The 11,531-nt window shown below is 50.2% G+C and overlaps 1 long non-coding RNA gene across 1 annotated transcript; it reads left to right on the top strand.

The window, feature by feature from the left end:
• The first annotated feature begins 3,180 nt into the window (after positions 1-3,180).
• Positions 3,181-3,495, top strand: LOC128802642 (uncharacterized). Its single transcript, XR_008435519.1, has 3 exons — positions 3,181-3,210; positions 3,292-3,332; positions 3,414-3,495. It is a non-coding gene; the product is annotated as an uncharacterized LOC128802642 (long non-coding RNA).
• Positions 3,496-11,531: the final 8,036 nt, after the last annotated feature.

Consider the following 11,531-nt stretch of genomic DNA (forward strand, 5'->3'; position numbering starts at 1 on the left):
CTGATGTTTCCTTTTCTTTGTCTTGGCAGACGAAGAGATAAGAGCCTGGTGACAGCTGGAACTTCCCAGACGGGGAGGTGGCCTTCTTTTGCACTCGACAGGGATTTGCACGCCCAGAAGTGTGCAAGATAAGTCGAGGGCTACGACCCACTGAGGGGAGGGAAGCGGGGTGCTGGCTTGGGACTGCCCGGAAGGGATTTTTGAGTCTGCTTTGGAGATGGGGATGTCTAAGAAGTGTCTCCTTAGGCCACCTAAAGGGAAAGCGTCTCTTTTGATCTCAGCGCTGAGGTGCGCAGGGCAGAGCAGTTCCGGTGTGGGTCGTGTCACTTGTCTCTTGTGCATTCTGTGTTGTTTGGGTCTGTCACGTCACTTGTCTTTTTTTACCTTAGCTGTCTGAGGGTCATCTTGGCATCTGTGATCTTTGCGTTCCTCGGCCCGGCCCCAACGCCACAGGCCTTTTGACTCGGGAGTCCCGACAGGCATCGCAGTCGTATCTGTCTTTAGAAGCATCCGGTCGGATGTCTTTTAAGGTCTCGTTCTGAGCGGTAGCGACAGCCGCACGCCCCAAGGATCCATTATAGCGGCTTAGGACTCGTGAGAACGCCGAGCTAGGTAGCTCATTCTTACCGTAGGCTTTTCAGGCATCCGCTTGTGCAGTTCTCGGAAGACATCGTTTTCTTAGCATCTTCTTCCTGCAGGGTTCTTTGAGCCTCATCGGCTCCGAGCCGTCCGTCTCCCCTAGGTCATCTCGTTCCACAATCTCTCTGTCCTCGCGGGCATTTTTCTCGCCAAGAGATTTTTCTCCTCGTGGCGTCCCCTCGTTTGTCGTGTCCTGTCCTGTGTCACGGGTGTCTGCACATATTTGTCCCGGAGCTGCTCTGTCCTGCTGCATAGCCTGGTGTAATTGCACAAGTCCTGGAGACCTGCAATTTGGAATGGGGGATGTAGTTGTATTCTAGATGGTATTCCTAGATTCACACAGGATGCTTGGACCTGTTAAGTTATCCTACAGTTGTTTGAATTTTCTCCTAACTTTCTTTCAGATGCAGACATTTAAGATCTGTGGCAGAGCGCCCCTCCTGGGTCAGGGGGTTTTCCCTGAGAAGGTCAGTCGCTGTTTGTGTTTGCAGGGGAAGCATAAATGGTGACTATGTTACAGCACTGTTCTTTGTCTTTATTATTAGGAAGTCCAGGCAGATAGCTGCAGCCAAGGCCAAGTGTGCCAGGTGAGCAGTGGACAGAAGCAGTTGTTCTCGCACAGGTCTCAGTTTCTGGTGCACCTCTAACCATCCGTTCTCATTTGCGTGCTTTAGGCCATCCACTCGGCGTACGCTAAGCCCATGTCATCAGGTGGCGGACGGACCGGGTTTCCTGCACTCGTGAGCCCTCCGGAAGTATGACGGGACCCCGTGATGAAGCCCACGCATCTTGTATTTCAAGGTCCCGTCTGGGTAGCTCACGGGAACGGCCGAGGAGCTGCGGTGAGTCGGGGAGGTAGGGAGGAGGAGAGGGGGTCCACTCCAGTTTCAGCCGTGCCCAGTCACCTTGTCTCCACTTAACCTAGGCGTACCTCGTGACGGCAGCGTCGGCCTCGGAGCACGGCCGAAGCGTGCGGCCCGAACGCCAGGGCTCTCTTAGGAGAAGGTGAGTAGCAGAATTGTCAGGTTTTAGCCCATGTGCTGTTAAGATTGTGCACTGATGTTTCCTTTTCTTTGTCTTGGCAGACGAAGAGATAAGAGCCTGGTGACAGCTGGAACTTCCCAGACGGGGAGGTGGCCTTCTTTTGCACTCGACAGGGATTTGCACGCCCAGAAGTGTGCAAGATAAGTCGAGGGCTACGACCCACTGAGGGGAGGGAAGCGGGGTGCTGGCTTGGGACTGCCCGGAAGGGATTTTTGAGTCTGCTTTGGAGATGGGGATGTCTAAGAAGTGTCTCCTTAGGCCACCTAAAGGGAAAGCGTCTCTTTTGATCTCAGCGCTGAGGTGCGCAGGGCAGAGCAGTTCCGGTGTGGGTCGTGTCACTTGTCTCTTGTGCATTCTGTGTTGTTTGGGTCTGTCACGTCACTTGTCTTTTTTTACCTTAGCTGTCTGAGGGTCATCTTGGCATCTGTGATCTTTGCGTTCCTCGGCCCGGCCCCAACGCCACAGGCCTTTTGACTCGGGAGTCCCGACAGGCATCGCAGTCGTATCTGTCTTTAGAAGCATCCGGTCGGATGTCTTTTAAGGTCTCGTTCTGAGCGGTAGCGACAGCCGCACGCCCCAAGGATCCATTATAGCGGCTTAGGACTCGTGAGAACGCCGAGCTAGGTAGCTCATTCTTACCGTAGGCTTTTCAGGCATCCGCTTGTGCAGTTCTCGGAAGACATCGTTTTCTTAGCATCTTCTTCCTGCAGGGCTCTTTGAGCCTCATCGGCTCCGAGCCGTCCGTCTCCCCTAGGTCATCTCGTTCCGCAATCTCTCTGTCCTCGCGGGCATTTTTCTCGCCAAGAGATTTTTCTCCTCGTGGCGTCCCCTCGTTTGTCGTGTCCTGTCCTGTGTCACGGGTGTCTGCACATATTTGTCCCGGAGCTGCTCTGTCCTGCTGCATAGCCTGGTGTAATTGCACAAGTCCTGGAGACCTGCAATTTGGAATGGGGGATGTAGTTGTATTCTAGATGGTATTCCTAGATTCACACAGGATGCTGGGACCTGTTAAGTTATCCTACAGTTGTTTGAATTTTCTCCTAACTTTCTTTCAGATGCAGACATTTAAGATCTGTGGCAGAGCGCCCCTCCTGGGTCAGGGGGTTTTCCCTGAGAAGGTCAGTCGCTGTTTGTATTTGCAGGGGAAGCATACATGGTGACTATGTTACAGCACTGTTCTTTGTCTATTATTAGGCAGTCCAGGCAGATAGCTGCAGTCAAGGCCAAGTGTGCCAGGTGAGCAGTGAACAGAAGCAGTTGTTCTCGCACAGGTCTCAGTTTCTGGTGAAAGTCTAAGCATCCCCTTTTTTTTTTTTTTTATTTTTTTTATTTTAGGCAGTCCTCTTGCGAGATGTCTCTGATCCCAGGTGTCTGAGGCCAGGTGGGTGCGAGCTTAAGGTGTAGGTGGGTGTACTTGTCGGGTCAGGGTGGTGGTCTTTTCTTAGTATCTCAGTGTGGTTTTTTTTGCTTTGTTTCTTTGCAGGTGTCATTGCTGCTCTAGGCGTGTGAAGGAACAGAGTCAAGCGGGTGAGTCGGCATTTAGGCAGGGTGACTCATAGGTGACCGTTATGCGGCAGCACGCTAAGCCTGTACCTTTTCCTTTTGTAGGTATCCTCCTGGCAGCCTGTTGAGTCGCATCAAGATTTCAGGTGAGCCGGGGCAGCGGTGCGTCAGAGTTCCGGGGATTCCTCTTTTGCAGGGCGCTAGTTGCATTTTCTGTTTTGTCTTAGGTACCGTGAGGAGGCGCATAGCTGAAGTTTGGAAACGGCAGCACCGAAGCGGACGTAGAGAACGTGTCGCCGTCCACGTCCGGCTGACGATGGATTTTGTCCGGTCGTCTTGCAAAAGCTAAGTGTCGGGGCCAGTAGGTGGGAGAAGGGGAAAAACCTTTACTATCACAGGAGACAATTAGATGTTAGCTTAGAGGAGAGGCCCATAGTGGGACGGGCCCCTCGGAAGCAGAGGGAGAGGGTTTCTCCTCAGCCTCACCAGAGTCTTCGCCGGGCAGGGCAGTTCCGATCCATCTTCGCGTCCTCGCGAGGTTTGCGTCGGCGGCCTTCTTCGACTCTCGACATCGTCGTGGATCTTTTCACCCGAGGAGCCCGCCTTCACGTCCGGAGCTATAGCCACGGTCACGCCGTAGTCATCGCTTTCTTGTCTAGGCCTACTGAGCTTCTTAGGCTTCCTCTTAAGTCCTTTGGCACTAACATCTTGAAAGGAGTTAAATTTCATCATCACATGCTATTGCCCTAGGGCTTTCTTTCCTTTGGCATCATCGGCCTATGACTCATCTTGGACTAGCAATCTTGGGTCCATAAGGTGGAACTGGCAGGCAGTTTCCACTCGTGTCCGTGTTATGTCGTCCGTGTCTGTGTTATGTCGTCCGTGTCTGTGTTATGTCGTCCGTGTCTGTGTTATGTCGTCCGTGTCCATTGATTTCTGCGTCATAGGCCTTTGTTACATCTCGAGGCTTTATCGGCATTGTTCTCTGCCGTATCGGCCATATTTTACTCGTGTACCTTCCTGGATATCGCTTATTCCGGCATCGTTACATTTTTACTTTTTGAGACGGGAAGAAGTACAGGAGACGTTCTCATCCATCTTCCTTCTCACCTTTGGTAGCGCCTTCTCTTCACATGCTATTCTCTCGGACTTCTAGAGGGAGCATATTAGACCCTCATCACCTGACCGCAGTAGTTCCGTAGCTTGCGCCTTCTCAAAGGGTATAGGGCTCAACAATTAATCTTCCGGAGAGTTACGTCAAGTCCTCGCTTATATTGTATCTACGTCGGCATATATTGTACGTGCTTAGGTTGTACCTACCTATGTTGGCTTATACTGTATGTGCTTATATTGTATGTACTTATGTCGTATGTACCTATGTCGGTTTATATTGTATGCACTTATACTGTATGTACCTACGTTGGCTTATATTGTGCATATATTGTATGTACCTACCTTGGCTTATGTTGTACACGCCTCTGTCGCGCCACTTACGATCGGAGCTGCCCTGCCCAGGCACGTAGTCACGGTTAGGTAGAGCAGTTATAAAACTTTACAGTTCATCTGTCTTCTATGGGGGTTTTGGGTACAAAATTTATGGGCCCGGAGCGGGAACAGCTCCTAGCCGTCAGATAGTCACTCGTCGACCGCCTCCCGTCGTCTCTGTCGTCTCGCAGGTCCCCGGATCCCTACACGTTATCCCGGAATCTACCGCCGGACATCGAAGAGCCGCGGTCAGAAGACGCGTCGAAGCGTCAACGTAGCGTTTCAAGTAAGGGTCGCGGTCAGCGTGTAAGCGGAAGAGCGCGCGAGAGAGCGTGATTGTCCGTGTCTGTCTGTGAGAGCTTGCGTCTGCAGGTGTGAGTGCGTGTTGACCGGTTCTAACCTTGTGCGTATGGCCTTTGCCTTTCAGGTTTTTCAGCTCATTTTTAAATTTAGAATAAAAAATCCCCAGCCGGGGGGTTTTTTTTTTTTTTCCCCCCGGCTGGGTTTTTTTTTCCTCGGTCCCGGCCGGTCCGCGAGGCAACGTTCATCGCCAAAGTTGGGAGGCGGACCGTCCCGGGACCGGGGTTTTCGTCAGGCAGGAGGATTTTTTCGGAGGCTCCCGGGAACCACGTTCCCGAGGAGCGTCGTGCAGGCGTGTCGACGGCCGGGGGTTAGGGGAGCGGTTGAGACGAGAGCGAGGGTGGGTTTGTGGGTAAGCTGAAGGAGGGCTCCGTGCGTGTGTGTTTGCGTGTGTGTGCGTGTGGACCGGTTCTAACCTTGTGCGTATGGCCTTTGCCTTTCAGGTTTTTCAGCTCATTTTTAAATTTAGAATAAAAAATCCCCAGCCGGGGGGTTTTTTTTTTTTTCCCCCCGGCTGGGTTTTTTTTTCCTCGGTCCCGGTCGGTCCGCGAGGCGAAGTTCATCGCCAAAGTTGGGAGGCGGACCGTCCCGGGACCGGGGTTTTCGTCAGGCAGGAGGATTTTTTCGGAGGCTCCCGGGAACCACGTTCCCGAGGAGCGTCGTGCAGGCGTGTCGACGGCCGGGGGTTAGGGGAGCGGTTGAGACGAGAGCGAGGGTGGGTTTGTGGGTAAGCTGAAGGAGGGCTCCGTGCGTGTGTGTTTGTGTGTGTGTGCGTGTGGACCGGTTCTAACCTTGTGCGTATGGCCTTTGCCTTTCAGGTTTTTCAGCTCATTTTTAAATTTAGAATAAAAAATCCCCAGCCGGGGGGTTTTTTTTTTTTTTCCCCCCGGCTGGGTTTTTTTTTTCCTCGGTCCCGGTCGGTCCGCGAGGCGAAGTTCATCGCCAAAGTTGGGAGGCGGACCGTCCCGGGACCGGGGTTTTCGTCAGGCAGGAGGATTTTTTCGGAGGCTCCCGGGAACCACGTTCCCGAGGAACAACGATTGCCGGGGCTTAACGGAGCGGTTGCAACGAGAGCGACGGTGAGTTTGCGTGCAATGTGAAGGAGGCGGTCACGGTGGATGACTGTTGGTTTCTGTGTGCTATTTTTGTTTTGGTCTTTCCTCTAACAATCAAACAAAATGTAATGTAAATAGAAAAAAGGTTATATTGTGTTAATATGCGTTCGGTTTCTATCGCCCCGTATCGTTCCGTGTTTGCATTTGGCGCCGCATTTCCACATACGGCTCAGTACGTAAGCGGGATTTCTACCGGTCAGCGTACGGATTGTATCTACGCTCCCATTTGTATACATAGTTTCCATGTGTTTTGCTGGAGTGTAAATAAAAGAATTCATTCAATAAAGTTGAATCAACCCTAATAATGATGCCCCCCGCTCCCTCCCCCTCCCCCTTTGGCTCCTGTGTTTTTTTGGTGTGGTTTAGTCATTTTTTTTTCCCCACTGTATTTCTTCCTTTGCTTCTTCTCTTAGTTTTCTTTCTGTCTCGTCATTTCTGTCCATCCCTAACTTTGTTTCTGTTTCTCACTGTTTCTAAGTGTCTCTCTCTGCTTCTCTATTTCCCTGTATGTCTTTTCTTCTGTTTGTCTATTTCAGTATTTCTAACTATTTATTTTTCTCTCTAGTTGATGCTTTTACTCTTTATTTCTTTTTCTCTCCAGCTTCTCTTCTTTTTTTTCTCTATTCTTTTGTCTCCTTTCTCACTCTCACCCTCTTTCTTTTTCACTGTAACCCTTCTCATTTTTTACTCTCTGCCATTCTTTTCCTATTTCTTTTCCTCTCTCTTTCTCTCCTCTCTTTCTTTCTCTCCTAACTCTCTCTTTCTCTCTTTCTCTCCTAACTCTCTCTTTCTGTCCTCTCTCTTTCTCTCTTTCTCTCCTAACTCTTTCTCTCTTTCTCTCCTAACTCTCTCTTTCTCTCCTAACTCTCTTTCTCTCTTTCTCCCTTTCTCTCCTAACTATCTCTTTCTCTCCTAACTCTCTCTTTCTCTCCTAACTTTCTTTCTCTCTCTCCTAACTCTCTTTCTCTCCTAACTCTCTCTTTCTCTCTTTCTCTCCTAACTCTATCTTTCTGTCCTCTCTCTTTCTCTCTTTCTCTCCTAACTCTCTCTTTCTCTCCTAACTCTCTTTCTCCCTTTCTCTCCTAACTCTCTCTTTCTCTCCTAACTCTCTCTTTCTCTCCTAACTTTCTTTCTCTCTCTCCTAACTCTCTTTCTCTCCTAACTCTCTCTTTCTCTCTTTCTCTCCTAACTCTCTCTTTCTCTCTTTCTCTCCTAACTCTCTCTTTCTGTCCTCTCTCTTTCTCTCTTTCTCTCCTAACTCTTTCTCTCTTTCTCTCTTTCTCTCCTAACTCTCTCTTTCTCTCCTAACTCTCTTTCTCTCTTAACTCTCTTTCTCTCTTTCTCTCCTAACTTTCTTTCTCTCTTTCTCTCCTAACTCTCTCTCCTAACTCTCTCTTTCTCTCTTTCTCTCTTTCTCTCCTAACTCTCTCTCTTTCTCTTTTTCTTTCTTTCCATCTTTTCATTTCTAACTTTGTTTCCCTTTCTAGCTTTCAAAAAGCAGCAGTAGAAATTTTCAGGCTCCCTGGGAGTAAAATAAAAAACAAACTTTAAATAATTATTAAAAAAAATTTACTCCCCGGGAGCCTGAAATTTTCTACTGCTGCACCGGACATATAGTTTTTCTTCTTTTTTATATATACCTATACAACCCCTAATTAGTGCTCCAGCTGGCACACTACAATACCCACTACCCACGTCGTCGCCGCCATCTTGCTCCGTGTCACGTGACCCTATGGGCGCCGCCATCTTGCTCCACGTCACATGACCCTATGGGTGCCGCCATCTTGCTCCGTGTCACATGACCCTATGGGCGCCGCCATGTTGCTCCCTGTCACGTGACCGCACGGGCGCCGCCATCTTGTAGGGCTAAGGAGCTGCATTTACCATTGCATATTAGGGTTAGGGTTGCAGTGTACGGTTGCGGCGTAGGTGTAGGGTTGCAGTGTACGGTTGCGGCGTAGGTGTAGGGTTGCGGTGTACGGCTGCGGTGTAGGGTTAGGGTTAGGCTTGCAGGGTTAGGGTTAGGGGTTAGGGTTGCAGGGTTAGGGTTAGGGGTTAGGGTTAGGGGTTAGGGTTGCAGGGTTAGGGTTAGGGGTTAGGGTTGCAGGGTTAGGGTTAGGGGTTAGGGTTGCAGGGTTAGGGTTAGGGTTAGGGTTAGGGTTAGGGTTAGGGTTAGGGTTAGGGTTAGGGTTAGGGTTAGGGTTAGGGTTAGGGTTAGGGTTAGGGTTAGGGTTAGGGTTAGGGTTAGGGTTAGGGTTAGGGTTAGGGTTAGGGTTAGGGTTAGGGTTAGGGTTAGGGTTAGGGTTAGGGTTAGGGTTAGGGTTAGGGTTAGGGTTAGGGTTAGGGGTTAGGGTTAGGGTTAGGGTTAGGGTTAGGGTTAGGGTTAGGGTTAGGGTTAGGGTTAGGGTTAGGGTTAGGGTTAGGGTTAGGGTTAGGGTTAGGGTTAGGGTTAGGGTTAGGGTTAGGGTTAGGGTTAGGGTTAGGGTTAGGGTTAGGGTTAGGGTTAGGGTTAGGGTTAGGGTTAGGGTTAGGGTTAGGGTTAGGGTTAGGGTTAGGGTTAGGGTTAGGGTTAGGGTTAGGGTTAGGGTTAGGGTTAGGGTTAGGGTTAGGGTTAGGGTTAGGGTTAGGGTTAGGGTTAGGGTTAGGGTTAGGGTTAGGGTTAGGGTTAGGGTTAGGGTTAGGGTTAGGGTTAGGGTTAGGGTTAGGGTTAGGGTTAGGGTTAGGGTTAGGGTTAGGGTTAGGGTTAGGGTTAGGGTTAGGGTTAGGGTTAGGGTTAGGGTTAGGGTTAGGGTTAGGGTTAGGGTTAGGGTTAGGGTTAGGGTTAGGGTTAGGGTTAGGGTTAGGGTTAGGGTTAGGGTTAGGGTTAGGGTTAGGTTAGGTTAGGGTTAGGGTTAGGGTTAGGGTTAGGGTTAGGGTTAGGGTTAGGGTTAGGGTTAGGGTTAGGGTTAGGGTTAGGGTTAGGGTTAGGGTTAGGGTTAGGGTTAGGGTTAGGGTTAGGGTTAGGGTTAGGGTTAGGGTTAGGGTTAGGGTTAGGGTTAGGGTTAGGGTTAGGGTTAGGGTTAGGGTTAGGGTTAGGGTTAGGGTTAGGGTTAGGGTTAGGGTTAGGGTTAGGGTTAGGGTTAGGGTTAGGGTTAGGGTTAGGGTTAGGGTTAGGGTTAGGGTTAGGGTTAGGGTTAGGGTTAGGGTTAGGGTTAGGTTAGGGTTAGGGTTAGGGTTAGGGTTAGGGTTAGGGTTAGGGTTAGGGTTAGGGTTAGGGTTAGGGTTAGGGTTAGGGTTAGGGTTAGGGTTAGGGTTAGGGTTAGGGTTAGGGTTAGGGTTAGGTTAGGGTTAGGGTTAGGGTTAGGGTTAGGGTTAGGGTTAGGGTAGGGTTAGGGTTAGGGTTAGGGTTAGGTTAGGGTTAGGGTTAGGGTTAGGGTTAGGGTTAGGGTTAGGGGTTAGGGTTAGGGTTAGGGTTAGGTTAGGGTTAGGGTTAGGGTTAGGGTTAGGGTTAGGGTTAGGGTTAGGGTTAGGGTTAGGGTTAGGGTTAGGGTTAGGGTTAGGGTTAGGGTTAGGGTTAGGGTTAGGGTTAGGGTTAGGTTAGGGTTAGGGTTAGGGTTAGGGTTAGGGTTAGGGTTAGGGTTAGGGTTAGGGTTAGGGTTAGGGTTAGGGTTAGGGTTAGGGTTAGGGTTAGGGTTAGGGTTAGGGTTAGGGTTAGGGTTAGGGTTAGGGTTAGGGTTAGGGTTAGGGTTAGGGTTAGGGTTAGGGTTAGGGTTAGGGTTAGGGTTAGGGTTAGGGTTAGGGTTAGGGTTAGGGTTAGGGTTAGGGTTAGGGTTAGGGTTAGGGTTAGGGTTAGGGTTAGGGTTAGGGTTAGGGTTAGGGTTAGGGTTAGGGTTAGGGTTAGGGTTAGGGTTAGGGTTAGGGTTAGGGTTAGGGTTAGGGTTAGGGTTAGGGTTAGGGTTAGGGTTAGGGTTAGGGTTAGGGTTAGGGTTAGGGTTAGGGTTAGGGTTAGGGTTAGGGTTAGGGTTAGGGTTAGGGTTAGGGTTAGGGTTAGGGTTAGGGTTAGGGTTTGGGTTAGGGTTAGGGTTAGGGTTAGGGTTAGGGTTAGGGTTAGGGTTAGGGTTAGGGTTAGGGTTAGGGTTAGGGTTAGGGTTAGGGTTAGGGTTAGGGTTAGGGTTAGGGTTAGGGTTAGGGTTAGGGTTAGGGTTAGGGTTAGGGTTAGGGTTAGGGTTAGGGTTAGGGTTAGGGTTAGGGTTAGGGTTAGGGTTAGGGTTAGGGTTAGGGTTAGGGTTAGGGTTAGGGTTAGGGTTAGGGTTAGGGTTAGGGTTAGGGTTAGGGTTAGGGTTAGGGTTAGGGTTAGGGTTAGGGTTAGGGTTAGGGTTAGGGTTAGGGTTAGGGTTAGGGTTAGGGTTAGGGTTAGGGTTAGGGTTAGGGTTAGGGTTAGGGTTAGGGTTAGGGTTAGGGTTAGGGTTAGGGTTAGGGTTAGGGTTAGGGTTAGGGTTAGGGTTAGGGTTAGGGTTAGGGTTAGGGTTAGGGTTAGGGTTAGGGTTAGGGTTAGGGTTAGGGTTAGGGTTAGGGTTAGGGTTAGGGTTAGGGTTAGGGTTAGGGTTAGGGTTAGGGTTAGGGTTAGGGTTAGGGTTAGGGTTAGGGTTAGGGTTAGGGTTAGGGTTAGGGTTAGGGTTAGGGTTAGGGTTAGGGTTAGGGTTAGGGTTAGGGTTAGGGTTAGGGTTAGGGTTAGGGTTAGGGTTAGGGTTAGGGTTAGGGTTAGGGTTAGGGTTAGGGTTAGGGTTAGGGTTAGGGTTAGGGTTAGGGTTAGGGTTAGGGTTAGGGTTAGGGTTAGGGTTAGGGTTAGGGTTAGGGTTAGGGTTAGGGTTAGGGTTAGGGTTAGGGTTAGGGTTAGGGTTAGGGTTAGGGTTAGGGTTAGGGTTAGGGTTAGGGTTAGGGTTAGGGTTAGGGTTAGGGTTAGGGTTAGGGTTAGGGTTAGGGTTAGGGTTAGGGTTAGGGTTAGGGTTAGGGTTAGGGTTAGGGTTAGGGTTAGGGTTAGGGTTAGGGTTAGGGTTAGGGTTAGGGTTAGGGTTAGGGTTAGGGTTAGGGTTAGGGTTAGGGTTAGGGTTAGGGTTAGGGTTAGGGTTAGGGTTAGGGTTAGGGTTAGGGTTAGGGTTAGGGTTAGGGTTAGGGTTAGGGTTAGGGTTAGGGTTAGGGTTAGGGTTAGGGTTAGGGTTAGGGTTAGGGTTAGGGTTAGGGTTAGGGTTAGGGTTAGGGTTAGGGTTAGGGTTAGGGTTAGGGTTAGGGTTAGGGTTAGGGTTAGGGTTAGGGTTAGGGTTAGGGTTAGGGTTAGGGTTAGGGTTAGGGTTAGGGTTAGGGTTAGGGTTAGGGTTAGGGTTAGGGTTAGGGTTAGGGTTAGGGTTA

Source organism: Vidua macroura, unplaced genomic scaffold (genome assembly GCF_024509145.1).
Source record: "Vidua macroura isolate BioBank_ID:100142 unplaced genomic scaffold, ASM2450914v1 whyUn_scaffold_130, whole genome shotgun sequence".
Lineage (NCBI taxonomy): Eukaryota > Metazoa > Chordata > Aves > Passeriformes > Viduidae > Vidua > Vidua macroura.